Source organism: Podarcis melisellensis, assembly GCF_964234715.1.
Source record: "Podarcis melisellensis genome assembly, chromosome: 7".
In the NCBI taxonomy this organism is placed as follows: domain Eukaryota; kingdom Metazoa; phylum Chordata; class Lepidosauria; order Squamata; family Lacertidae; genus Podarcis; species Podarcis melisellensis.
This window is the reverse complement of record NC_138539.1, coordinates 46,864,653-46,889,661: the sequence shown is the minus strand read 5'-3', so window position 1 is coordinate 46,889,661 and position 25,009 is coordinate 46,864,653.

The following is a 25,009-nucleotide window of genomic DNA, read 5'->3' as shown; positions in this document are numbered from 1 at the left end:
GGTTACATTACCATCAGATAAATGAGACATTTAAGCAAGACAGGAAAATAGGATTTCAGAAGGAGAGGTCAAAGTTAGAAACAGAATTGTTAGAACCCAATACTAAGAATTTGTCTAGAATGTATAACTTGCTGTTGAAATGGAATACACAGGATGAAACGGTGAAATCAGCTATGATTAAATGGGCACAGGATATCGGTCATGACATTATGTTTGCTGACTGGGAACAGTTATGGACCACTGGTGTTAAATTTACGGCATGTAATGCCTTAAAAGAAAACATAATGAAAATGATTTACAGGTGGTACATGACCCCAGTCAAGCTTGCAAAAATTTACCATTTGCCCAATAACAAATGCTGGAAATGTAATGAGATTGAAGGTACCTTTTACCACCTTTGGTGGACCTGTCCAAAGATTAAAGCCTTCTGGGAGATGATTTATAATGAAATTAAGAAGGTCCTTAAGTGGACTTTTCCTAAGAAACCTGAGGCTTTTCTCCTGGGCATGGTTGGCCAACTGGTGCCAAAGAAGGATAGGACTTTTTTCATGTATGCTACTACAGCAGCAAGAATTCTTCTGGCAAAGTATTGGAAGATGCAAGAACTACCTACTCTGGAAGAATGGCAGACAAAGGTGACAGACTTCATGGGACTAGCAGAGATGACCGGCAGAATCCGAGACCAGGGGAAAGAGACAGTGGAAGAGGACTGGAAGAAATTCAAAACATATCTTAAAAACTGTTGTAAAATTGAGGAGTGTTAAGATGTCAAGGGGTAAGAAGTAGAGAATTACAGCTGTAACTAATAAGTTTAAGGAAATCTAATGAAAGGGAACTAATAGATAAATTGACTAAAGGGTTGCTAAAGAATTGTGGAATAAGGATGCAGCGAAAGGGAGGTATGGGGAAGTCGGTATATGTTTAATGTTGTGTATGTTTTTGTTTTGTGTTGTGTTTGTTTTTTATTATGTGTTTGAAAAATGAATAATTTTTTTTTAAAAAACAAAACAAAACAAATTCTGCCCCTTCACTGAAAGGAGAGATGGTGGAGGGTCTGCCCCTCTGATCTCATAACACTATTTAAATGACAGCAATTCTTTCTAAATTTGCAGGTATGCATCAATAAGTATATGTAAACTATATGCAAATCTTTTTGTCCTTTTTTTTTTGGAGAGGGTAATGCATCGCATTACAGGATTCAGATTTCTCTTGCAGGCTTTGTAAATGAATCCTTCCCCACTATTCTCACTACCTTGGATATATAACACAAAAACAGGAAGGAGATCCAGATTTATTTAATTTTAACCAAACCTCATCACAACCCTCCAACAGAGCTTGGAATTTTATTTCCTATATGAATTGAGCTTTCTCTCTCTCTTTCGTTGGTTAAAAATTAACTCCAGACTTCTTTATCCGTAGCTTTCACTGATGCCCAACAGATGGTGCTCCTGTATCACAGACTTATTTTAGTTTTTGCTCCTATATATTTTGAACCACACCTGCATGCCCAAGTACACATACACACACACACACACACACAAAATTAAACAAATCTACACATAAATCAGAGACAGGGGGTTGTCAATAAGATAAACGTCAGCACAATTCTTAGTTAATAACTGAAATAACGAAATGATTGCAGGAATGGTTAGACGTACTGATAAGTTCCAATTTTAGAATGTTTAGTAGTGCTATTTGTCATTTTTCTTTTATCAGCAGGGAGTTCTGAGCCTCCTCTCCAGATCAAGCACATTTTTATTTATATTTTTTATTATAAAAAACCTCCTTTAGGCATATTTTATCTGGCTACCAGGTAGATTCCCCCCCCCATTAAGTCACCAGGGGCAGGGAATTTATACTTAAGAGCCCTAATTGTGGAGCCAATGTGTGATTTATATATTTAATTACATTTGTGTCAGACTTTTCCTAGGATGAGCTCAAGGCAACATGCATTGTTCGCCCGCATTTTATCTTCTCATCAACTCTGTGAGGAAAGCGAGGGGGGGGGAGAGAGAGAATGGGGCTGGTGGCGCTGGGTCACCCAGGAAGCTTCATGACGAAATCAGATTTGCCTATGAAGCGCCTTAGTCCTAAACTGACACTCTAGGTGCTACATCACATCATACCTTTGACCACCCAAGGATGCCAGGTGTTGTGTGTTTGGTCTTGAAGTTCCATTATTTTCCTTAAAGTTCCATTCTGTTTTCCCTTTGTCTGTTTGATTGTACTCTTAATAATAATACAAATCTTACTTCAATTTGGAGTTAGGGTTGGAGTGGGTTTGTCAGAAGCTCAAGCAATAGCCAACTCCCTGACCCCTAAGAACTGGACTAGGGTAAATGGGAGGCACTAAAGTACCTCTCTCGGTCTGGGTGGTCTTTTAGTGCTGCATTGTTTCAGTGGCCTGTGCATTTAGGAGTATATCCAACACACATCTCATCTTAGTGTTGGGTAGATGGAACACCCATGCTGAAATTTACATCTGCAAGCTCACCGATGCAGGAATCACATTTTTGTGGGCCTATTACTTATTTGTATTTCTGGATGTAGCTGTCCCTCAGTGATTTTATGTGAAAACATTAAAATAATCCCTAGTCCTATATCTATCCAAATTTCAATGTAATGTTTTATGTAGGCTTCTAAAATGTGTCAGGTGTTTTATGCATGCAGTTCCTGCCCACTCAGCTGATACTAATATTTTCTGACCTCATACTCTTAGCCCCAGTTTTTCTATAAACCATAACACTCAGAAGTTGTAAATTTAATTTGATCTTTACCTATTTTATGGTGTAATTAACCGAACTATGGAGCTGTTTTAGGTTTGATGGCATGTGCTGCACTATGAGTAAACAAGAATTTTGTAAATTAAGCAAGATTTTTTTAAAAGAAACACTTAGTTACAAAACACCTGATTAGCTTCTGCCAGAGAATCTGTCCTCTGATGATCCCTCTCTTTTGACCCTATCTGCACTATACATTGAAAGCAGTATCGTATCATTTTAAACAGTCAAGGCTTCTCCACAAAGACTCCTGTGAGCTGTAGGGTGCTGAGACCCACTCTTTCCCGCACTGAGTTGCAGTTTTCAGAGTTCCCTGGGGAAAGGGATTGATTGTTAAACCACTCTGAAACTGCAGCTCTGTGAGGGGAATAGAGGTCTACTAACAACTCTCAGCACCCTTAATGAACTACAGTTCCCAGAATTCTTTGCGGGAAGCTATGACTGTTTAAAGAGGTATGATACTGCTTAAAATGTATAGTGCAGATGGGAACCGAGTCAATGTGCCCTTTGGTGGCAATGCCAGGCATCTGAGCCTAGTCACATATTTAATCTCCCACAATAGCTTAAAGCAATGCCAGCTAAGGGGCATTGTGGTAAATTTAAAAGATGGCTAGATCTAGCCACCCGACACTGTTCAAGGGCCAGGAATACTAATGATAAAAGGAGCCTGCAGAATGCAGAGGCCCAGGCACCTGCTAAAAGATGCCAGGTGCTGTGCCCCACCCAGTTCCACATCCTGGCAACATCTGTATTCAAAGCATCACTCACAGTAGATTACCTATATGCAGGTGGTAGTGCCGAAGCATTAAACGGGAAGAATGCAAATTGGATTGCAAACCTGTAAATTGCTATTGCTGCCTTAATTACTCACTGGAGAACACCCAGCAGAACTCTTAATGTAAACATGGAATGAAAGATAACAAAGTTGGAAAGATTTTCTCATAACCCAGCATGTTAACTTATGCAGTGACCTTTTCAAACAACCTATTCTGCTCTGGAAGCCAGGAGTTCAGCTTCTCCAAGCAAGTACCAGAAGCTATAGATACACCAGCCTCCTGACTCACTTCAGAACAGGTGTCTTCTTCTTTTCATCCCTGGCAACTTTAGAATCCGTGACTGACTGCTGTTGCCAGGAGCACCTCCAACTCTTGGTTCTCATCCCTTCCTGCTGTTGCTAAGGGACACTCAGCAAGCCTGCTTTGCCCTTTAGGTATCTGTCTGCTGTCTTGCCAGGGTAGCCCTCCCAGATTCTACAGGCTATACGTTGCTACTGGGAACCCAATGTCTGTCTCGCAATACTGATGCTTTGCAGGGAAATCTCCCAATGATGCCAATGCAAAGATCAGCTTTAGAGGCGAATTTTTCCTCAGGACTGCAACGGGGAGGAAAGAGTTAAATTTCATGCCTGCTGGAATGCTGATAATCCAGCAAGGATGCATTTAACATCACATCAAGTTTGGCCCTTAGAGCCCCATAGGCTCTCAGCACAGCTGTCCTGGAAAATCACTGCTATTCAATTAGGAGCCTCCTTTCCATTTGTCATTGTCCCCAACCCTCCCTTTGCAGGTTGTTGATTTCTCTTATCATGCTATCTAGAGAGAGGGAAACATAAATCTTCACTAGCTTAATAAAGCATATATAATTGCTGATAAGAGTACTCATATTTCATATTCTATCATACACTATATGCAACCACACACCAAACTCCCAATTTTATGAATTGTGCATCCTTGATCAGGAATATTTTGTGTGCTGAACATGCAAGAAGCATAGGAGACTCCAACCAACACATGATTAACACATATCCCCTCTCAATGTTTGGGAGACACCCTTCTGGCACATATCTAGAATCTTCTTCCCTGCCACAAGGACTGCTGAGTAGTTAGTTCTGCTAGATTTCATTCCATTGAAGGTTGCAGCATTATGCCATATAACGTGTGAGTGACATGTTCTGTGCCTGAAATTCCATTTTTTGTTCAGCTCTTTTGCAAATGACATATTTGACATGAAGAGTGCAATTTCCCTCCTTTAATTCTCTACAAAGGCGGCACTCTCTATTTCCTGCTGTGTCTCATCTAAATATAGCTCTTAACATCAAGGCACCTGTCAGGTATCTAATTCATACAGAAAAAGCTAATCCTGTCTTAGATACACTGCAGGTAGTTGAACATTCTCACTGCTTCAAACATAAGCACAATTTAGTTTTTTAGAAAAGATAGTTGTTGACTCTGTGAATATTGAATATTCATATATCTGTATCGACTTGCCTGTATGCTGAGATCTATGGATGAGGCCTTCTTAGCTATGCTACACTCTGATAAAGGTTGTTATCATGGCACCAAAGCTCATGGAACCACCTCCTCTCAAAATAGGGCAAGAACTGACTTTGATGTGTTTTCAGTGCTTGTTAAAGACACCTCTGTTCACCTGGGCCATACAGGTTGTTCATACTGAGACTGTATGGTATCTGGGTGGTTTGCTATGGATAGTGGTGTTGACTTTTACTGAAATTGTATGTTACAGGTAGGTAGCTGTGTTGGTCTGCCGTAGTCAAAACAAAATAAAAAAAAATTCCTTCCAGTAGCACCTTAGAGACCAACTAAGTTTGTTATTGGTATGAGCTTTCGTGTGCATGCACACTTCTTCAGATGAAGGTGCTACAGGAAAGAATTTTTTAATGAAATTGTATGGTTCTGAAACACTTTTGAAAAGCATTTCAAATAAAGAAAATGTTGGGGATAGTCTGTGAACTTTCTCTCACGCCCCCCCCCCCCCCGCCCATCCCCTCAACTCTTGTGTATAAAATAAGAAGTGAAACATCTTAAAACAACACTGGACTAATAGTGAACTATGTTATAATTTTACAGGATGGAGAGGGCAGTCACAAATCAGCTTTTCTTTCCTTTTTTTAAGGATCCAAAGGAATATGATTCAGTGGTGGTAAATTATGCACAGTGAACATTTGCATGGCGGGAATTTTTCATCAACTCTTTTCTGTTGGAAACCTTTGCACAGGCCAAAAAGCCACATCTGAGGGTTGGGAGACCCTACAAATTGTGTGCAGTGAGGGGATCTGCAACTGGAAATTGTCAGAAGTCAGATATTGCCTCCCCACCCACCCCCCCACATATATGGAAGTGCCTTCTGCAAAAACTAAGGCTCATTGGATCTAAAGCACATAAATGTGTTGAGCAAGTTCTGGGGGAATACCAAAGGGGAATATCTGTTCTTGAGGAAGCCCGTTCATGAAAGGCTTCCTTTAAATGTCTCTTCAACACCTATACAACACCTACAACCATGCAGAGACCAGGCAGAATATGTGGCCTTGTGCCCAGTGGATCTTGCATCTGACTGACCACTGGGAGAACTTCCCACTGGACAAGATAGTCCTTTGGTCTGATCCAGAACGGCTCTTCTTATCTTTGTTCCACATATGTGGCTTACACAGTTCATAACCATGGGGAAAGGGCATGGGTCGTAGAGTTTTGCTGAAGGTTGTTTACAATCTCATCATGGTGATGGCGGAAGTTGGCAACTAGAGATCTACAGTCATCAACCTTTATCAAAGGGTCTGGGCAGCACTTCATGCCACTGGACATCTTCCTGTTTCCTCAGGCAGTGATCACTGAAATCCCTGGACACAGAGGTGATTATTTGTTTTACAACATATATACTCTAGGCACAGAGATGCCACCTGCTCCACTGATTTTGCTGTGCACAATTCTCTGTAAGCCATCAACTAAAAAGGAGCTGTTTTTGTTCATCTTTTGCAACCTGTCAGAGATTGTTTTTAAAATGGGAAAAGCCATTGTTGGAGATGCAAAACAAGCAAATTGTGATTTTCAATCCATAAGCATTTACCATAACCATATTTACATAATGAACACTCCCAAACAAATGTGATGGCAAGCCACCGCCCCCCAATTCATTAAATGCACGGAAGACATACGGTTGAATTGCCCTAAGCTGCCAAAAGTGGGGAATTGGAGTAATTCCTTTTGTCAATAGCCAGTGCAACAGTTATAACCCTGCACTGTAATATGTAGTAGAATTGAGAGCTCTTCAAGAAAACATGTACCTGAGGACTATGGAAAACCCAGGTTATTACCTGGGTTTCCCAACTTTTTTCTGGCTGAATTGGGTTCCCATGCCTCTAGCTGCTGGCTGAACACTGGATTTAAAGAGGTTAAAGCTTTCTTGAGATGGAGGTGAGATGATGGAGCAAACTTCCTTGTTGACTTTCTACCAGTTGGGAAGCTGCTAGAAGAATAGCAGCTCTACTGACGTAGGAAATTAGTGCAAGATCACAAGGTGATGCAAAGTTAAAGCTACAAATATAGTCCCTGAGAGCAGTTCTTTGGTGTGGTTTTTAAGGTTTTTTTTTCTTATTCATTTCCACATATTTGACCAATTAAATTGTTTACATAGTCTTTGTTGATTAATTTAGGATTAAATTAGGATTTAAGTCAACCTGAAGTCAATCTTTCAGGGGGGTCTTTGATGGTGGTGTTTATCCTGCTTAATGAAGAGCTTTTGTGGTGAGCAGATTAATAGAGGTTGTCCCATTACCTAAAGTTATTTCAGTCACTTTATTGGAGTGCACCTAATTAGAGAAGTGTAAAAACAAGATACCCTTTCAATTAAACAGCAAAGCTATTATACAGCATCTCATTGCTTTCAGTTTCTCATCTATCTCATCAGTTTAAAATGAGATTTTGAAAAGGTCGCTGGCCTCTGTTCTCATCATCCCCATGCAAACTTCCTAGAAAAATGTCACTGCGCTTAAACCGACAGTGTTCCATTTTGGTTTGCCTCTCTTCCTAACAGTAAGAGAATATTAAGATATAGAGTTGTACAATAGTAGAGTTGGAAGAGACCAGAAGGGCCATCTAGACCAGGCATAGGCAAACTCGGCCCTCCAGATGTTTTGCGACTACAACTCCCATCATCCCTGACCACTGGTCCTGTTAGCTAGGGATCATGGGAGTTGTACTCCCAAAACATCTGGAGGGCTGAGTTTGCCTACGCCTGATCTAGACCAAACCCTTGCAATGCAGGAAGCAAAGCAGGTTGTCATCCAGACTCTCTTTAAAAACCTCCAATGATGAAGAATCCACCTCTTTCTGTGGTAGTCCCTTGGTTCATGTACTACCCTCCAGAGCAGCATAAAAGAAGCTTGCTCTATCATCCATGTGACAGCTCTTCAGATATTTGAAGATGGCTATCATATCACCTCTCAGTCTTCTCTTCTCTAGGCAAGAGGATAGTTTTTAGGCTTTGGTCAATCTTCCATTCCAGTGGTAAACCATACATGACTTTGAGCTAGGAGATCCACTCCAGCATGTGGTGCATGTGATAGTACTGCTTTTTCATCCTTAACATAACAGTTACAAACGGTTGGCAAGATCCCAAAACAAGTCTTTATCCCCTAATTAAAATTGATTCTACAGGAATTTGACAGGTGAGTGGGGGTTACTGCAGGAAAAAATACGGGCAACTAAATACATAATCCTTGTGAGGGGAGGAGTTGTGGTAATTGTCATCCTTCTTCCCTGACCTTGTCCAAAGCCTTGTGTAGGAGACAGACCAGGGCCCCCTCTATTTGTCACATTGGTGCACAGGAAATGCAATGGAAATGGAATGCAGATGCCAAAGTAGACGGGTACATTGGGCAAGAAAACCAAGCATCTTCCCTATGCCATATTCTGCCTTGCAGGAATGAGGGAGGAATTCTCAAGTGAGCAAAGGGGAAGCACTTGCCTGGCATACACCCACCCACACACCTGCTTCCTTCCTTTTCTTATAGGAAATGTATTGAAAGGTACTTTCCTCACCCAATTGGCAAGCGAGAGCAGCTGGTCTCAAAATGCATATTTTATTATGTTTGCATAATCAGCCTTCCATCTTGTCCTAAGAAGGATCATAGGAAAAGGGTGAGGTGAAGGCTGAGCTGGGATCCCGCTGAGTCCCTGGAAGGCTGGGCTTTCCCCCACCCCTTATTGCAAATAGATTAAATAAGTAATACATTTCCCCAATCTAGCTAAGGGAGGCAGCTACAATGTTCCTGGTCATGCCAAGTGTGAACCAGCAGCATCAAGTAGTCTGTCATAAGTTTCTATATTCGTGGGACCTGAACACAAGCAGCTGAGGGTGGAATTTTGAGCAGGGTTTTTAGAAGTGAACTGTCAGGCTGTCAAAGCTGGCGCCATGCTGCATCATTAATTATGCCCTCTTGTGCTGAAGAGGTATTCAGAGAGAGGGGCGAAATAATTACCTGAATGACTGTCTTGTGTTTTAGTTCTGCATTTTGGACTTGTATCTGTCTTAAGCAGTTCAAATCAAAGCTTACTGAAATGGCTGGAGAAAATACATATTTTCTTAATTTCCTAAGATGACTTCCGAGCTCTGCAAACACAAGGCAGCTGCAACGATTCCATTACGAAGCAAGTGAACTAAGGGCACCAGTTATATGTGTCAAGCTCTTGTGGAACATATTATAATTAGATAGATTGTGCTGGGGGGGGGGAGTCCTGACTGATGTCTCAAGGTTACCTCACCCTGAAAACCTGGTTGCAAAAAAGAGACCACTAAGGAGGTCAAACCAGTTAGAATGGCAGATTCCCTTCTATTGGGAGGATGAGCTATTGCATAAATAAAGTGATGGTCAAGTACAGGTGATAATTGCGAGAGGAGCTAATAGCTGGTGAGCCATCTGAAAAGGAGAATGTCTTCCCCACTCCATGCCAAGGGTGCAAGGGACCCTAGCTACATCTGCATATTTCTACACTTGTAATCAGGGAGTTTTGTGAATTGTTCCAGCTGTATGCCCCATGCAAAATTTTGTTCAAAGTTTAGTTTTACTTGCTGAGAGATGATTCGTTTTCCATAGGTTGGATAAACAGCAGCCTAAATAGTAGCATTATCTCAATATAAGGTAAAAAGTGAAGATATTATTGCCAATAAATGCAACTTCATCCAAGAGATCCCCTTTATGGACATAGAAAGCTACTCCTACCTTGTGAACTGTGTAGCTGTAGCTAAGAAATGGCTAAGGAAGCTGGAAATGCAGAACCAAAAGAATAAATGTCATTACTCACTTTTGATTTCCACTAGCAATTTAGGCAGTGGAATAAAGTGACGGAGAAACACATATTTCATGCCTGTCTGCCACAGGAATAACTAATTAGGCACAATGTGTAGAGCTAATTATGGAAATGATTATGGCTGGATACAAAAAGTCTGAAATACTCACAGCTGGTTGTATATTAGAAGGAAATCTTTCCTCTGGAGAACTTACTGGAAGCTCAATCTTGCTAGTATGTTTTTCTGCCAGCTCTTGACAACCCCAAGTAATAATCTGATCCTCTAAGTTCTTTTTCCCACACAGACTTTTGAGTGAACTTTCAAACAAAGGATATATCAGGTGTTTGGATGTGCTGGTTCAGTATGCTCAATGAAATGACAAGGAAACTGTAGGGCATACTATATAATATATAATGTGATTTGCATGAATGTACATCACATAGGGTGGCCATGTGCTCTACTTTACAGAGGACAGCCCTCTGTTTGAAGAAGACTTCCATTTGAAGGCTTGTCTGGTCTACGTCTGGTTAAAAGATAATCATAAGAAGAAGAGCAGGGGCCTTGATGTTGTCCACCAGCAGTTAGCACCTGAAAAGCTGACTGAAAAGAGCTTCAGATTACCTGACCTCAATCTTCCTCACCATGGTGGGTGTCAGTCCACAACACAGCATCATGGGTTGTCCATGTGCAGTAGGAGCCAGAAAATATCCCCAAAGCACTAATGATGACAGTAACAACAAAGCTAATCTGCAAAAGCAAGGGAACTCTTCCCCACACCAGAGAGCCTGAAATTGACAGCACCTGGATAGCAGACGGAGGAGACACCCTGGTAAGATGGTCATAATTATTTATATTTTTGCACCTATAAATTTGCATGTGCAAACTTTGTGCAAATCTGTGTCCTCCCTTGCCTGCATTTTTATTATGCATTTCTTCCTTGTTGCTGATGTTGACTCCTCTTAGCCCTCAAGCATTCCTGGAGCAGAAGTACAATTTGCATGGCTGCAGCCCAGCACTACCAACAGTTTACACTTCTTACCTTGGGATAGAGTTGCAACTCTTATTAGGGGTGAGTGTGTTCCTTCATGCTATCAGGCTATTTCCCAGGGCATGAGTGTATGATCAACATGCCAGCCACACACTGGCCTCCTTGGTTCCAGCAAACAGTCATTTTCCATCACAGGGATTTCATAAAATTAATCGCTATTAACAGGTCAGATTTGATTCTTTTGAATCTAACCATTGTTTCCATCTGCAAGTCATCAAATTAAATCATAGTTGGATTTGGCAGGATTCCCAGTTTTATATATATATATATAAAAGGGGGCCATTAGAGTAAATCGCTTTAGTCAAACTATTCATGTAGTTCACTATTCTTTTTAAAGAGAGGGAGAGAAAGGAAGAAAGGAAGAAAGGAAAGAGGGGGTTGTTGGAGGGATTTTATTTAAGAGCCGTTTATATTTGCAGAGAATATTAACTTTTTCCTTTTAACATCAAAACTCCATAGAAGTCTCCCTTGATCCAGAATCATTCTAGATCCATAATCTCTCCATAAAACATGAACTTACTTTTTGCTTTTAGTATTGTTCTTCTTTTGGGTGTCATTTTGGGTATTATTCTGGGTGTTACTCTTATTTGGGTACTTATTATTCTATGCTGCACAATCTTACAGGGTGCCAGTGGCGTTGCATGGGGGGTGCAGGGGGGGCCGGCCGCACCGGGCACAACATCTGAGGGTTAGGGGGTCAAATCCATGGGTTAGGGGGTGCAAATCCACGGGTTAGGGGGTCAAATTACTTGCCTTGCCCCGGGTGCTGACAACCCACGCTACGCCACTGCAGGGTGCAGGTGGCAGGGCACCCACTATGACTGGCTCACCCCACCTCATGGGTGGCCTGGCCACTTCTTAACGCCACTTCACATCCTCAACTCCAGCTGAGAAGTCTTTTGACACCATGCATATCCCCCTCCACAATACTATTGGATAACATATGACAGAAGTGCTCCATGCAGAGGGTCAGGTGTGCATAGCCTTGATTTGTGCAAATTTCCCCCCCTTCCCCCGCACCCTTTTTAAAGGGTGGATAACTTCACAAATTGGACCAACATTCTAGAAGACTGGAGGTAATCCCATCTCTCACCCAAAAAGTGCCATGTGCCCCCAGGTCTTCCAATGAAATGGGATCAGAGCACCTGCCACTTTTGGGGGGATAAGAAAGTCAGAGTCTGACAGAGCAAGCCAATGGCCCATCTCGTCCAGCATCCTGTTCTCACAGTGGCCAACTAGACGGCTGTAGGAAACCCACAAGCAGGACCCAAACACAAGACTTCTCCACCCCTATGCTTTCCAGCAACTGGTATTCAGAAGCATTACTGATTCTGACTATAGAGGCAGAGCACCCTCTGTTCTGCTCATGTTCACAACACTACGGGTGCCATATTGGGAGCAGGTTTCCGCATTTATGCCCCCTGTGGGATTTGTACATCCAGTCACAGGACCTTACATAATTTCTATCCTGTCATTTCACCTTCTATCTTTGGCATCAACATTCACCAAAAATCTCTTATGTCCATGTGCCATGGTCCCGATCCTGGTCAGGCCCTGTACTAACAGCAGAGGTTTCTTCTTGTATCTCTGATTAGGTTGTTGGACTTTCTTACTTCGAGTGTACATCAAAATTCTCATTGCCTCTCCCTGTTAACGTGTGCCTTGAATTGCTTCTAAGCAGACACGACTTCTACAGGCATTGTTTGTAAATGGAGTTCTGGGTGTGGCTCCGAAAGCTGAACGGTACCATTTTATGAAGCAGAGCATTATGTTGTAAAGACAGCAGACTGGCAGGCAGGCCTATACAGGGCTCTGGTTGCTATGGTTATAGAAAGGATTGTATTTATTCAACACAAACTCACCAGGCCTTAATAATAAAGCAACACCAAACTAAGTTTTTCACTTGTTGTAATGATTGGAGAGTCCAGCACCAGAAAGAATGAAATTGCCCAAGATTATAAAATCTGCCTTTCTCCTTCCCTTTCTGTGAATATATAATACTGCATCCTTGTTATCCCATTTAGTTCGCTCACCATTCCAACAGTCTCTTGTTTTGAAATGCAGCATTTGACAACACAGGCTGACCCACTGCCAAAAGGCTGTGGTGGCTGGAAATGATGAACCAGAAGGTGGCTGCAAAAAGTAATGCAGCAAAGATGGTGTCTTTTGAAAATGGATCCACAATATTCACTGTTATCAGCCTCAAACTCCGGTAATTAACTGAAATAATCATATGTCATTATGCCACCATAATTACTCTTTTCGCCATAGTTACGTTTTACATTAGAACGTAAGAGCTCTGCTGGGTCAGGCAAAAGACCCAGCTTGTCCAATATCCTGTTTGCAATCAGATGCTTCTGGAAATCCCAGAAGCAAGACACCATGAAGGTATCAGGCTTCTCTCTTGCTACTTCTCCACAGCAGCTGGCATCCAGTGAGATTTCCTCTGAACCTGGAGGTTCCATACAGCCATCATGACTAGTAGTTATTGATCTGCCATTGATTTATCTAATTTCATTTTAAAGCCATGCAAACTCATGGCCACAACATCTTGTGGCAAAAAGTTCCATACATTAATTGTGCACTGTGCAAGGAAGTAGGACAGAGGCATGTGTGAATCTCCTGCAGATCAGCTTCTTTGGAAGACACTAAGTGCCATATTCTGAGACGCATAAAAATTATTTCTATTCACTTTCTCTCACCATGCATAATGTTAGAAACTACTATCATGTTCCTCTTTAATCAGCTTTAAAAACTAACTAACTAACTAACTAACTAACTAACTAACTAACTAACTAACTAAAAAGCTCCAAACATTGTAACTTTTTAAAGTTGTCTTTAGGGTGAACACCTCTCTGTTACAAAATTCCTTTATTCTCATCCCAGATGCTTTTTGTTGTTGTTTAGTCGTTTAGTCGTGTCCGACTCTTCGTGACCCCATGGACCAGAGCACGCCAGGCACTCCTGTTTTCCACTGCCTCCCGCAGTTTAGTCAAACTCATACTGGTAGCTTCGAGAACACTATCCACCCATCTTGTCCTCTGTCGTCCCCTTCTCCTTGTGCCCTCCATCTTTCCCAACATCAGGGTCTTTTCCAGATGCTTAGATATAGATAAAAAAAAACCTCCAAGGCGGCTTTACACACTTAATCTGTTACTTCTTAACATACAGGTACGTATGATCACCACCCAAAGATAAACTGGTGGGTTGTATCAAACATTCCAATGTATGTTTGTAATCAAGGAATAAATAGACCAGGACACCCAAATTACAGATGATGGGCACTTCAACACAGTGAAGAGGTGAGGTGTTCAAGACAGCCAGAAGAAGAAAGGTGCAAGAGGGTAGCCATATTTTCCATGGTCAAAAGTAACCAAGTCAGAAATTTGCAACCTATATTGGGGCAGGATTCAACGAATGATTTCTGTCAATGGAATCCCTGTGCAAGAAACATTCCCCCATCTCCTCCCCTCAGGCACCCCCTGCTCCTCCCCAATTGGTCAAGGCAGGAGATCAGGAGAATCCTTGGAGTGACACATCTGGTGAGAAGATGAGGAGGGGGATTGTTCCAACTCGCAAGCCAAAATGCTTACCCTGATGAAACAATCACCTTAGCATAATATTTATTTCCTCTCTTGGTTTCCTGATATGTTTAGATGAAACATGAAACACATATACCTGTATTTCTGTAGGCTATAGGCACGAACATGCTAGGTTTTCTGTATTCCTCCTAGCACAAGTGTTACTTGCTACGATGCAAAAGAAATGTATTCCATGATCTATGGTGTCAGTGGCCTTAGGCTTGCGTCGTAAGTGCACAATGTTATCTTTAAAGACAGAGTGTAGTAATACCAATGCCAATTCTCCTAAAGAAAATTAGATCTCAGTTATGGTCCTATCTGGGGAAGTATTCAAATATCATATCACCACAATATTATTACTCTAACATGTACATCCCAAGGTTGCTTGTCTCATTACTAGTATTTTACATAAAATATGTATTTTAGTGTTAATGTGAAATATAAATGAGTAATAAGACAAGCTGCAGGGAAACAAAAGAACTCCAACTCTGCCTGTGTTTGCCAAGATGCAAAAGCCCAAGAAGAAATGATACTAATTTTCTCTGTCTTGAGGATTTAAGAAATTCTATTTCTTAAATAGAAAGGTTTGCTTTGAAATGTGTATCACTTTTACACATATAGTTATAAAGTGTTGGGGAAGTGGGGAGCCAACAAAATAAGCCTGCCTAATTTGCAACAGTATTATTCCATATTATTATATTATATATATATATGAATATATATTGCAACAAAGGTTTGTCACAAGGTCAAATAAAAACAATCCCCCAAAAGCCAAGTTGTTAAATTCTTTAGACAAATTAGTAGCATTAACCCTGAGATTTTACAAGACTGATTCTAAAAGAAAAAAACATTGCATATTATTATTAGACTTCACATTAGGTCTGAGGAATCTCAAGCCTGGGAACAGGTAATAGCTCTTTAGGCCCCAGGCATTCTCCTCAGGCCATACTTTTCACTAGCTCTGCTCTGCACCCTTCTCAAGTGCTTTTGCCTGGCTGGAGTGTGTTTCTGCACATGAGAATGCCACTTGCTTGCCTGGAAAAAGGATGGAAAGATGTGTGCATAGAAACTGTGGATTTTTGCTTGGTTTGAATGTGGCCTACTATACAAAGCTAAGTCCCACTTGTTTCTTTGCCACTTTGCTTTTAACTCTGCTTATCTTCCCCATCATGGCTGCACCCACTTTTTGTTGAAATCATGGAAGCCAAGACCCAAGTTTGGGGAAAGTACTCTTTGGAGAGAAAGCCCCGGCAGCGATTTAACATAGCAAAACATGTAGCAAAGAAAGGTGTGGAAATATAGGCTGCAAAACCTTTAAAAGGTGTCCTTCTAGTGAATCCCAAAATATCTCCTTTTAAAAGCTGTTCCCCAGATATCCCACTTCCTTAGCATAGAAATAGACCACACATTCGGAAAGCCATAAAATGGTTTACTACCAAAATTCTTCAAAGGTCAGATTCATGTGCTTTTCCATACAGCAGTCAGGAAAGATGCACAGGCAGTAAAACAATGCTTAGATACAAAAGGTAAAGGTTTCTAAATTATTGATAGAGAAAAAGAAATGCTCATTTCAGACTCCATTCTATTTGTTTAGCTATGGACATCCACAACTACTTCAAAAAGCAGAAAACAGCTAGTGAGCCCAATAGCAACCAACGTGTCTGCCTCAAACGAGACAAAAATATCCAGGTACAGGCAGGAGCAAGGCAGGAGAATATCCCAGATGACAATACTGAGACGGATATCTGGACTGTACCACTTGAATGACAGGGAAAGCTAGATACAGGGAACTACATATTGAAAGTAAATATTCTATCCAATGTGTTAAAATTCGAGCTGCTTATGGGTCTCAGGAAGTGAGGAAGAAGGGAGATGGAATGTGATGTGTTCAGTCTGGTGGGTTCCAATTAGTTATCTAAGAACTATGTTCTGAAGTGCTAACATTTCCAAAGGGTATTCAAAGGCAGCCGTATGTTGCAGCAATAATACATGGACATTCTCAAACGATGAATGACTGTGGTGAGATCAGCACTGACCAGTTAAAATTTCAGGTCATGCCCTAAACGTGAAAAGTTTTTTTGTTTTTGTTTTGCCTCTGATGTCGCTTGGTCATCTAAATACAGGTCCTGATGCAATAGAACATCCAGTGTGGATCTGAAGGCCTTTAAGAGACAGTTTGTCAGAGTCCAATCTCAGAGAATAGGAACTGTTCCCTGTACATAGGGAAGCTGGAATACATATAAAGTGCTGTGATGCCTTTGGTTTAGCATTCCAATAGGCCTCTTTCCACATTGAGAAAGTACAAATATTGCCTCTCTCAGAACAATGGTGGCTGCAGATATTATGTAGCACTGACCTAAATTTGTGTTAAAATGTCTTCTTCAGAACATCTTGATGTAGTAATTCTTGCTGACAGCAGATGTAGATTTTTGCTCTGTAGAAACCCCCCACCTGAATTTGTAATACACTTTATGCTAAATCTTGCTTGCCAAGATTCTGTGAAAAGTGTTAGATTTGATTAGCACTGCATAATTTTCTTCCCAGTTTGCCAGAAAGGAATTTACAGTATTCTGGACCACACTCTATCCTCCTTGTAGTCTGAATCTGTAAAAGAGATTTATATTGGGTGCCGGGAAAGGCTTCTTTGTGAGCAATGGAACATAGTCTCAAGAAAGGTTTGAAATATCTTTCCCACATGTTCTAAGAAAAGGCTTTTTTTATTTGTCAGAAATTGCTTTTTCTAAGTATCCTAGGGGTCTGACTAGATAGTCCTTGAACCCCATTTTGACTCAGTGATTCTGTGCGGAGCTCTACTCATCTGTATGCCACGAACAAGCAATGATAAAGATATAAATCTTAAAAATACAATCAGTGATTTTGATGATCATAAGCTTCTAGGTCAACATGACACGGCAATCATTTTGTTTCATTTGACTTACTCTTTTCTTAATGCATGTCAGGAACAGATTAACCATTACTTTGATTTCATGTGATAATCCTATTACCATTTGAGGAGAGGAACCTAAAGTTACGTCAGTTTCCTTCAGGGCAGATTCAAGTGTCCTTTATTTTTGATATAGCACATCCTCCCTTAATTCTATTGTCTGGATCAACTTGAAAACTTGATCACTGCTCTCTAGACAAGTGAGCTGATCAAGTGCAGGAAGCAGGTGGCTGAGATTCAGCTAATCATTTTTTTGCTGTTCTTCTTGCATTCATTCTCCCCGCTTCCTTTAACAAACTGTTTCAAATACATTTCCTTCTGTCACTTGCACTTCCTCTGAGTCATTGCACAATAAGCAAGAGAGGATTTTTCTTACACTTGGGTGCTCTCTGGGGCTACAAGATCAAAACATGCTGGGTGGCATTCAATGCACTGCTCTTCCAAACATTCCATCTGCACAAGCACTGCATCTTGCCACACGGAATGATCGCCCCTCCCCCCCACCCCTGTGTGCTGTTCTGGGGGCTCCCCAAACATACTAAGCCAATTTCAGGGGTACAGGGGAGGAAAGGGGGAAAGACCTATCATGCAAGCAGGCGTGCTTGCACAGAGCTTCTGCAGATGGACCACATTAGGTGAAGCCTACCCATAGCACTCATTGTGTATCAGTGTTGTCCGGTGCCCATTGGGACTGGTAGAGTGAAAGGCAGGAAAAAAAAAAGTAGGTGGATCCAGAGACAATGAAAGGTGGAACCACTGCCTGACTGGTTGTAAGTAAGAGGGCAGGCAGGTGGGTTGGGCTGAAAGCAAACTGAGGTTGGTGGGACAGTGCCCCATTCCCCTAATGGATCAGCCTGGTGCACTGTTGTCCCACCAATATATGGATTGATTGCTCATTGGACCAAAGTGTCTCCAAAGAAGAAGAAGAAGAAGAAGAAGAAGAAGAGTTTGGATTTGATATCCCGCCTTTCACTCCCTTTAAGGAGTCTCAAAGCGGCTAACATTCTCCTTTCCCTTTCTCCTTTATAAATATATACAGTGTGCATATATCAACTCATATTGAGAACTATTTATTAAATTACAACTGTGTCTTATTTGTTCTTGTCTGTAGTTTCGCTCTCCTCTGACCATCTGTTTCAACATAGCTCCTTCTTTTCTCCAACCAAACAAATGTGGACCGTTTTCTGGACGCTTGCTCATGTTTGTGTTTAAACCATTTTACATATCTCTTGACAGTTTGCTGTTTTTAAAGAATACCCTTGCATTAGTTTGGCTCCATTAAAATAACAGCATTGCCTTGAGGCCAGACTATAAATGTTCAGCACAAGTAGGGTAATGTATAAACAAACTGTAGCAATCTTTCCATTTAAAAAAGCCATATGGAGGCTGCTGTGGGTCTTAGCATTTTTCATTCTCAGTACTGGGGAAGGTAAGGGTTCTCTCCCCCTAGAAACTCTGCTAAAAGTCTTTGCCCTTTGAAATCGCAATGAATCCTGCCAGACCCATGCAGAACTCATCTGAGGCCTGGAGCCAGGAGTCTTGTTAGAAGCGGCTGGTGCCTAGTAGGGCCCCCAGCAGATTTGCCCTCCATGGCCTGGAGCAGGTGTACCTGGCTGCCCTCCCACCTCTGCATGGGCTTGGATCCTGCGATGCAACAGGAAGAACAGCTTGCGCTGCACCAGAAGTGAGTCTTGGCTAGTGATTTGGCCCAAGTGGTGAGGAGAACCCGCCCACTCACCGACCCAGCCCCCCTGCTGCTTTCCCCCCTGGCTAGCAAGGGGGTTGCAATCGCCTCCACGAAATGGATCTGGGGGTCCTATGTCCAGAATTTCATCACTGGGAAGTTGGAGGGCATGGACTTTGTTGGCACCATCCAGATACGGTCCCACTAATGCAGCCTACAACCCTTATGTTGTTTTGGCAACATTTCCATTGGTGGGTGATGGAGGTGTTACCAACAGCGCTGTCAATGTTGCTCCATGATCTCTCATTCTATCGGCACCCTTTTGCTTTCTGCTTAGATGCTGTAGTAGGACATAGGATTGCTATGTTGACATAACATAGAAACACAGGCTCACCTACCTCTCGATTTTATTTCAGAGGTGGGGAATCTCCTCTTTCTCATCCTTCTTTCTTCTCCACGTCTACTAATTAGTTTCCCGCTTCCCCCACTAAAAGGTTAATTCAGAAATAAGCAAACGCAAAAAATAATATTGAGTTGGCAGCTGATGCATCCAGCCAACTGTGCAATTACCATAGCAACCATACATTCTGTATCTACATTAGATATATTTGCCTTCTATTGGATATTAATGGCATTTATTTTTAAATATGTGAAAGAACATATGCAAAAGGATATTTTTAGCTTTTGTTACAGATATTGTATGTGCGCAAAACCTTTCATTTCTCTGAGACTACATGTTCACCCCACCCACCCGGAAAAAATAATGAAAAAGCCCCAGAAAGTATGATACTGGAGGTTACTTTAAATTTTTTGAAGTATACACACACACACACACACACACACACACACACAATGAACTCTGAATTGTCATCACTGAATGTATCAGCAAGGATTTTTTTTTTAAGTTTAAATTATATTGTTACATTTTGAATGCAAAAGAGCTCAGACAGCATTTTACCAGCTACCCTATGAAGAAGCATAGGCTGAAGAACAGTGACTTGTCCACCGTATGTGCTGAGTGGAGATATGAACCTGAGTTTCCATTTTCCCTCTTATGTAAGCTGCAGTAATGACACTGACTGCTTTCCACAAAGTCCCCAATTAATATATGAACCTGGCTGTTTGGATCCCTATCCAAGGGAAATACATCACCTCAAAATGTGTACAGTATAGCAAAAAAAAGTAAGTCTAATAACCTTGGACCAGATTAGCCACATAATGCTTGGGCACGCCTGCTCATCAACTCTTTCAGTCTCACACTCACCATCTGCTCTTCTTGCTGAGGAAGAAAAGCTACCTCTTTCTCTTTGTTCTTCACCATCTGGGTTTAAATGACCAGGATTAAAATTGACTGCCTTTTAAAATCAACAACCTTCACGACTTGATTTGTTTCCCAGTGTCTAGACCACTTACAAAGGCCCTTTTGTGACGAGGGGGGAGATTATTCCATTCAAAACATCTTTCAGTTGTATAGAATGGTCAACAGTTCTTGCAAGACGTGTGCATTTTGAATTTATCAATGGAATTGTTCCTGGGGTTTGACAGGACAAAAATAAAACAACGATGTCGATGATGGGAACAATCCACCAGCGAATGGCACAGCACAGTTTCTTTCTTCCAAATGGAGCTTATGTCAAGCTTCTGCAAAAACCCCACTGAAACAAACAGGGTGTGCAGCCACAGTTCAAAATCCCACTGTTTTCAACAGGAAGGTCAGGTAGTAAATACCTGGGGAAACTGCCATAGAAACTTATTGAGTGAGTGATGAAACTATAAGTAGTCATTTCTGTTAGAAAGCTGGTCTTCTGTTTATATGAAATCCAGCAACTGAGGGCTCAAGCAGACTTCCCTTTGTACTGTGGTTCTAGGCACAGGTCTGAATTTTAAAGCTCTGTGTCCGAATGGTTTTATTAATTTTTGTTCCAGTTCTTTCCCTGGGGAAAATCACATTTTACTGTTGAATTGGAGCAAACAGCAATAAGGTTTTCTGCAGATTGCCGTTTTCTCTGATTCAGTGGGCTTTCCCAGGAACCAAAAAAATAAAAGTAAAAATGCTTGGACATGGAGCTTTAAAGTGTAGAAAGCACAGTACAAAAGTCTGAATGAGTCCTGAGAATGCCAGAGATCTTGATGGATCAGCTGCAAATCCAGAAATATACTGACATTCTTGAGCATATGCCCTAATTTTTTATGTGTGCATCTATGTTATGTCTGTGTTTCAATATGAAAATTGTTCTTTACAAATAATAATAAAAAAGTTTGCAAAAGTTTATAAAAGTATGGAATTAATGAAGACATTCACACAGAACATTCGAAGAAGAAGAAGAAGAAGAAGAAGAAGAAGAAGAAGAAGAGGAGGAGGAGGAGGAGGAGGAGGAGGAAGAGTTTTGACTTGATATCCCTTAAGGAGTCTCAAAGCGGCTAACATTCTCCTTTCCCTTCCTCCCCCACAACAAACACTCTGTGAGGTGAGTAAGGCTGAGAGACTTCAGAGAAGTGTGACTAGCCCAAGGTCACCCAGCAGCTGCATGTGGAGGAGCGGAGAAGTGAACCTGGTTCACCAGATTACGAGTCTACCGCTCTTAACCACTACACCACAGGGCAATCATAGCTGTGTTATAACATTACACTATATACAAAGTCAGAACAGTTTCTTTTAAGCTCTTTTGGATGCTAACTTATCTATTATATCATTAAAATCACTAAGTCACACTTTATCATTTTCTGTGCAAAGAGTGCTTAGATCAGACAGCTGATCTTGGCAGCCATACCCTTCAACTGTCCCAAAATACCAGGACTGTCACAAAAACTCTTAAGTCATTATGGCTTCTCACTTTTCATGCAGTGTCCCAAATTCCCAAGGGGCCTTCCCTTCAGTACAATATTTCAACGTGTTACTGGAAGTTCAGATCAATGCATTCCTCTAACACACTTCTTAGATGTATGCCTCCCACTTCCTTCCCACCCAATATGGCATCACTTCCTGTTTTTATGAAAACAAGATCTGGGTCATTTCAAAGCCCTCAGGAAAGTTTTTCACCGTCTTCCAGCTCCTCAGATGGTTGGTCTCCCATAAAGAAAGCAGCAAGTGGGGGAGCAAAGGCCTGTCTGTGAGGCCTCTGCCATGGAGTATCATTTGAGTAGCTTTAAAACCTCCACAAATTTTACTAGAAGTAGGTACACCATTGTGTAACTGTTATACAGTCATAGACTCATACCTCACATATTTAATGTTACTAAGCATCTGGGCCTAGATAGTAAAATCTGCCTGTTTTTTTCCCTTTCTTTCTAAAAAGGGGTCAAGGCTCGCCTAGATTACGAGGACCTGGGCTGCTGGTTGCTCAGCCTGTATGTAAATCTGGCATTGCCGGTAGTCCTCCTGCACAAGCAGATTCCCACTTCTCAAGCAAGCAGACATCATCGGATGTCATCCACAATTCTCAGGCTGTTCTAGTCTGCAGAGGAATCACACGCTCCCAACCTTCTCAGAGACATAAGCAGCAGCAGCACTGAGACCACCTTGAAATACTTAACTAGGTGAGAGAGGCTGGAGAGTCAGGAAACCACTGTGGCAAAGGCAGGGTGGTGGGCCATTTTGCTACTAAAGAGGTTGACTGCTTTAAAAAGCAGAATAGGAAATGTATGACTGGAGGCAATTATCAGCTTTTTTCACTGTTAAGCTGGTATTTCCTGCAATTCACCCTCAGTGACTAAGAGCTTTCAAGAGCAGTTAGCAGCTACCGTACTTTAGAATCTAAGTGTGGGCAAGGTTAAGACCATTAGTACCTGTAGTCACTTAAGAAAATTAATTTCTTGTTCTGAGTGCAGCTGTGGGAGAGAGATATAGCACAGTCCGGCTGCTAAAGCATGGTAATCGCTGGGCTTTTTAAAAAATGGCAACCATTGTTTGCCCTATTTTGTTTTTGCCATCTTTTGAAAAACTATATATGTACTGCTGGAGAAAAACTGGAGCAAGAAACAGTGTGAACCAATTTAGAATGCATAGCAACACTGGGGCGCTAATTATAATTTTGCCACAAGCAATTGTCAAAATCATAAAACTCCCAGTCTATCTGGTAGTGGGCAGCATTCTAGCATACAGGGATCTGGCAAAATCCACAGATGATAGTTGGCTTGCCCTGTTATTTGACTCTGCATTACACACTTACACACACATTTGAACGGAGTTGGGAGTACACACTTTAAAATGGTAAAACTGACCAAATAAAATTAACTGCTCCAGCCCAAATCAGCTGCCTACAAACAAGCAAATCTGTGAATATTTTTACAAATGCACAATTTCCCCCACCCTTTAATCCTCATATTCCCACTTTCATGTGCAACATACAAGTTCATTTGGGGTAATTACTGTAAATGAAACAGTATAAAGTATCCTAGGATAGTCAGTCTCTATGGGGAAATGGTCCAAGGCACCCACCTTGGATAAACTGTTTGGGGTTTTTTTTTATAGAGCGAGTGTGGGAAACTGCAGTTTAACTGCAAAAGAGCAGAAGCAACCTTATTTGATAACAATAGATAACAGCTAAAAAGAAATATCTACTCCAGTCTGGAAAATTATTATTGCTTCATATCTAACTCTAGTTTAGTTTATTTCCAGTCTCATGGCAATTTGCAATTAAAATTTAGAGTATTAACAAAAATATATAGAACATAGATTAAAGCAACCCAGGCCTTTACAATATTTTAAATAGATCTGAACTATGTTGTATCAAAATTCTTCAAGTGCCATATTTTGATGTTAGCAATTTACAAACAGTCTTGATGTATCTTTATTGCAGTTTTGAGAGAGAGAGAGAAAGAAAGAAAGTAATCAGTATTGAACCTTCATTCTTGCAGTGGCCTGGTCCCTTTCACTTTTGCAACAGTCCTATTAGCAGCTGTATTAAAAAAGCTAGGAGGTCATGATTTGGCCAGACTTGGAAGGTCTCAAGAATGGACCTTCTGGATTTTGTTAATGCCCACCACCACCAGTTACTATGCAGTTGTTTGTCTTGTGAAGGAAAAAAACCCCGACCATTCTTCAAACTGTACCAGTTGGTTGTTTTGTTTAGCATTGCCATGGTAGTTCTGTTTAAAACCTTTTATTTTCAGCAAAGTAATAAAAGCAATGCTTGCACTGGGAACAATATCTGCTTGGCTTATGGCTCTGAAGTGTTTCAAACCAAGTTGAGTTGCTGTTACATTCTGACAGATGTCAACAGAAAACAATGACGGGTATAGAGACTTCTTTCCTAAAGGTTTGGTTTGGTTAGGTTTAGGTGCAAAATCTCACTGCTATCAAGTTGCTGGGTACTTTTTTCTTTTTTGTATTTTTGTTGTTGTTGTTGTTGGAGAGAAGCATTGCCAAATTTTGAGAAGTGTAATGTTTTAAGGATGGCCAAGTGTTCATTTAGGAAGGAGGAGTTAGGTAGGTACCAATTAAATTGTAATTTCCCCCCACATCCTGAGAGAGCTGAGGCCTTGTAGTTGACCCTTAATGGTTAGCACCTTGGACAGCAGACTGAGCAGGCACACAAATCATCTGGTCAGTGTCTCCCCCAATATGGTGAGATGTACTGAATCTATATTAAAATTATAGTAATTTCTTCTAATTTTACAGCTACACAGATAAATTAACACATGCAAATTTCATGTGATTATGACTCCTCTTTTGAACTTTTCAGGATTCTAACAAAGTCATTGCATGAGTAGAACCCACGGAGCTGAATTGTGAGGAGGGTTCAGGGGAGCATAGGAGGAGGAGACAGAAGTTCTGTTGAGTGAGTAGAAGTTGTTCACTTGCACAAAGACTTTGTTGGACACAAAATTAGATGCATAGACACAGAAGGAACCTCAAGGGGATATGCAGCTATCTGGAAGTTGGGATAG